The sequence below is a fragment of the Ascaphus truei genome, chromosome 1, assembly GCF_040206685.1.
Source record: "Ascaphus truei isolate aAscTru1 chromosome 1, aAscTru1.hap1, whole genome shotgun sequence".
NCBI classification, from domain to species: Eukaryota; Metazoa; Chordata; class Amphibia; order Anura; family Ascaphidae; genus Ascaphus; species Ascaphus truei.
In genome coordinates, this window is record NC_134483.1 from 393076389 (window position 1) to 393081511 (window position 5123).

The window sequence follows — 5123 nt, forward strand, 5'->3', positions numbered from 1 at the left end:
CGTGACCGCAAAAATTTATACCATAAAATCTTTTATTAACTGTCACTCTACCTTTGTGATATATTTACTTCAGTGCCCCTGCGGCCTACAAATATGTGGGCAGAACAGGGAGGTGCTACCAAAGAAGGGTATATGAACACGTTTATAACATCAAGAGAGGTCTAACGACACATAGTGTTTCTCACCATTTTCGCATCCATCATAATCAGAATCCAGTTGGATTGAGATGCCAAGCCATTGAGACAGTGCCAGCCAGTTGGAGAGGGGGGAATCAACTCAATCAGATCAGTAGGCGTGAAGCATATTGGATCTATGAGTTGAAGACCCTCTCTCCCAATGGCCTTAATATTGATTTTGAACTAGGAGTCTTTTTAAAGTATTTTATTTTTTAATATAAGTTCCATAGTGTAGTGGTTATCACATCTGCTTGACATGCAGAAGGTTCTGGGTTCTTAACCCAGTGGAACTACCTATTTATATTTTTTTATATATACAAATAATTGTGTTTTAACAAATATATATACATTTTTATAGGAATATTTTTAGGTAGACTGCAATAGATATGTCATCTCATCTCCATCCGTCTGATTTGCGTGCATCTATATGAGACCATGTGTATACATATATAGAATGTATTTATTCATTGGCAGGATGTATATGGTCTATTGTTATTTACAATGGATAACCATACGTTGGTTTATTAATACTCCATTGAGAGTTTATATGCATTTTTGTAATTGTGTTAATGTTATTGTATTGTGATTGTGTGCTATTTGTATTGTTAGTGAGGCTGGGTTTATGCAGGACATGACTGACAAGTGATTAGACCAATCCCGTTTGATCTTTGGCTTTGTGGGCGGTACAACCCTTATCCAATGGTTTTCATCCTGTCAGTATTTAAAGATCTCATGTCCTGTGTCCATTACCCCTGAAGAAGTGCGCAAGCGCACGAAACGTGTTGGGCAGTTTGTGAGAGTTTATTTGGACTAAGGCAGAGTACCCACAGGAGTTATTGAGGTAAAGCAGTAGGAGAAGGGGGTTTTGGCATTTTGACCCGCCCCCAGTGACGTATTTCCGGCCACGGAGTGACAGACAGCGTTTGGAGAGCCTGAGACCCACCCCCGGTGACGCACATCCGGTTGCGGAGCTAGGGACAGTGTTTGGAGCAACTCCTGGACGCCACGCATCCATCAGACCCCGCGGCCGTGCATCACTCACCATACACCCCTGTCTGTATTAAACGAACGTCCTGTAAGTAGGATTCCGGTTTTACCACCGGATCCGTCATCTGCCTTGTTCATTTTATATTTTTTGTGAATTAAATTAACTCTTGTATTATTTGTCAGCCTTGCTTGTGTTTGTTTAGTATCGTCTTGTCCTGTTTGTCTTATGTGTTTATACTGTAGCATTGTTGCACTATGATTTTTCTCTCTTCTCTCTCTCTTTGCATCACATGCTTCTTGTAACATCTTGCTGTGGAGCGTGAAGTGCAAGATTGGACATTTCTGGACACTTCTTTACCATTGGACTGAACTTTTTTCCTAGGCGCCGGTTTGTATTGTTGTTTTTTGCTTTGTACTAACTGTGTTTTGGGTTAGTTTCACTCAGCAGCCTAGCCTTACATTATTAAGGTATAGTGTGTAAGGTTACAAACATTTTTTATCACCTTATATGTTTATATACACTGTTTATTATATATTCACAGCCTTTTAGCGCTACATACACCATTCTTTTTTTTCCTAAGTTGCCTGTGAGTGCAACATTTTTTTTTTTTACTAGTTACCTTTTTCCAATAAAATTACAACATGAGAGCTGTTTTGTTGGGACCTTCTATGCTCAAGTGTTCTCTGCATACTTTTAGAACAATAAGAAACCTTGGTTTCCATTCAGCCAATCATTACAGTCAAGGCTTTAGCATAGATTCTCAGGAAATAAGATTTAATGTAAGTATTTTTTCTTCAACTATTGTAATTTGATTTGCCTTTTGAAAGACATTAGTATGCAAATCTACTGTCACTAGCCTACAAATCATTGCATGTACAGGTACTAGTTATACTGTATACTTAGCAAATTTTGCATTCTCCTGAAGTATAATATTAAATGGTTAATGGTAAGGAACTACATGATACAGATCACAGACACATTTGTTTGTTTTGGTGGTTGCGTCCATACTTGTCCCAACATGTGGACCCCAGACAAAAGGATGCAAATGTGCAGATGCATCAATGTCACTACTAACCTCAAACAAGTTTTGCTTAATGCTTCATCATGAACCCCTCTGATGAAGCATTAAGCAAAACACGTTGAGGTCAGCAGTGACATCAATACATCTGCATGTTTGTCTGTGATTGTGTCTGGGGAACCACATGTTGGGATGAATGTGGAAGAATATTTTATTTATAAAATGTTTTACCAGGAAGCAATACATTGAGAGTCACCTTCATTTTCAAGTTTGTCCTAGGACAGAGTTATGATGACAGATACATGGTTACAAATACATAGTTACATTAAGTGAGCAAGGATATACATTATATACAAGACATTGCATGCACAGTAAGAGATAATATTGTATAGGCATATCTACTGTAACAGTTACAGACAAGATAAAAATGTGAGACAGCTTTAGTTTTGAAAGAACAGACTGGTGGTAGCTGTGAGAGTCTCCGGTAGATTGTTCTAGTTTTGAGGTGCACGGTAAGAGAAAAGGAGCGGCCGGATACTTTGTTGAACCTTGGAAACATGAACAGTCTTTTGGAGTCAGATCTCAGATGATTAATGCTGCATGTCGTAGGTGTGAGGAGGTTGTCCAGATAGGTGGTATCTTGCCCAGAAAGTATTTGAAGGCAAGACAGGAGAGATGAACTTTGCGCCTAGACTCAAGTGATGACCAATCTAGTTCTTTGAGCAATTCGCAGTGATGTGTGTTGTAGTTGCAATGGAGGACAAAACGGCATATTGAATTGTAGAGGGTATCAAATTTGCTATGGTGGGTTTGGGGTGCCGTGCCATATACTATGTCCCCATAGTCGATAATTGGCATTAGCATTGCTGTGCGATACGCTTTCTGACCTGCAGACTTAGGGAGGATTTGTTCCTATAAAGTGCACCTAGTTTGGAATAGGTTTTAGATGTCGAATATCAATGTGCATCCCAAATGTTAAATGGATGTCAAACCAAGTATTTAAAACTAACAACAGGAGTTAGGATGGTATTAGCGTTGGTTCTGATCTGCAGCTCATTCATTGGAAGCTTTAAAAATGTAGCTTTGGTCACAAATACCATTGTTAGTGTATAAAAAAACCAGTTAATTTTTCAAGAAATTTGTCTTGTTATAGTAATCCTTTAATTGGGAGTGAACACATTTGTCCATGACTTTGGATAGTATTGGGAGAAGAAAAATTGGCCTGTAGTTTGAGACAATGTTTTTGTCCCCACTTTTGAAGATTGGGACAACTCTGGCAGTTTTCCAGGTCCTTAGGGATATGGCCTGCAGACAGGATAGAGTTGACTATGGAAGCAATCGATTTGGCAATGGCTGGGGCATCAAGTCTTAGGAACTTACCTGTAGAATGCAGTAAATCAGGTCCACATTGGCTGCTTAGTTTAAATTTAAGGAGCACTTGTGTAATCTCCTCTTCAGATACTGAGACACATTGAAAATTGTGGGCAGTGTTTGGAGAGGGTGGGGTTATAGGGGGTACTCTCAGAATGAGGTTCATGTTTGTGGTTGGGGTTGCGTATCGCTAATAAGTTAGTAGCACACCCCACAAAGTATTCATTTAATGCATTTGCAATGTCAGTGGGATTTTTCAGAGTAATATCTTCCTTAATGATATTACATGGTTGTTGATTCCTAGAAGGCTGGAATATATTGTTGATAACCTTCCAGAAGTTAGCTGGGTTGATGTATTCTGGTGAAGATTGTCAGAGTAATATTGTGCTTTTACGTGTCTTTTTTACCTTATGCTCTTTATTCCGCAGGCATCTGTAGTTAAGAATCTTGGTAGTGCCTAGCTTTTCCACAAGCCATCCCTAAGATGGTAGAGAACTATAAGGTTAGTTGTATCCCATGGAAGGTGGTCCCCTGTACTCTTATTCTGCGTAGTGGAGCATGGGTATCACAGAGTTTTAAGAACTCGGATTGGAAATAGTCGAGTGCAGAATCGGGGTCGAGAATTAAGTTGATTCTGTACAAGGGCATCTGGTAAGGTCAGCCAGAAATGGTTGTGGGTTAAAGTTTCTAAGTGTTCTAGTTAGGAGAACTTTAGGGCTTGATTAGGGTGGTTTAATTTTCCTTACAAATTACACTATTGCATGGTCACTGAAAATGTCAGGAAGGATGCCAGAGGATTGGATTCTTCTGGGATAAGAGGAGACAATCCAGCCAAGCAAGAAATGGTTGTGAGATTTCAGGTTTGTCCATGTGGGTTGGGAAATTAATTGTGTTAGGTTAAGTGACTTGAGTTGTATCTGGATTTTGTTGTTTTTTGGGTCAAGCCAATTGTAGATGAAATCCCCAAGAACTAGCAGCTCAATCTTCTCATTCAGAGAGGAAATTGAGCCAAGAATCTGGGTGATATCAGTCAGACTGTAGAGTCAAGTTTGAGGTTACAAATGTTCTTGGGTTAGTCGATAACGATACTGTTGGTCTTTTTTATAATAATAATAATTGTTTGTTCTTGAATAGCGCTGCTAGTTTTACATAGCGCTTTATAGAGACATTTTGCAGGCACAGTCCCAGCCCTGTAGAGCTTACAATCAATGTTTTTGGTGCCTGACACAATAATGACACAAACTTTTTTCATTTCTATCAAGGCTGATTTATATAGTGCTCATCATCATTTTTGAGTAAAGAATTGGATGATCCCCACTTGCTATGGAGAGGATGGAGCTGGATTGAAAAAGATGCTGAATAGTCCTGTAAAAATACCAGGATGAGATGGAGGGCCGTAATCTCGCGTTACTTCGGCAGAAGTACCTAAACCGGAAGAGGATTGACGTCGCTGGAACGCAGTAATGGATGCGTGGAACGCACGATCGCGCATGTGCGTGACATCATGGATCAATAATAAAGAACCGGATGAGGAATGACGCCGCTGGAACGCAAGAAGGGACGTGTGGAA

The 5123-nt window shown here is 39.6% G+C and overlaps 1 non-coding gene across 1 annotated transcript; it reads left to right on the top strand.

Moving 5' to 3' along the window:
* The first annotated feature begins 396 nt into the window (after positions 1-396).
* On the top strand, positions 397-469 carry TRNAV-GAC (transfer RNA valine (anticodon GAC)). Its single transcript has one exon. It is a non-coding gene; the product is annotated as a tRNA-Val (tRNA).
* The last annotated feature ends 4654 nt before the right edge of the window (positions 470-5123 follow it).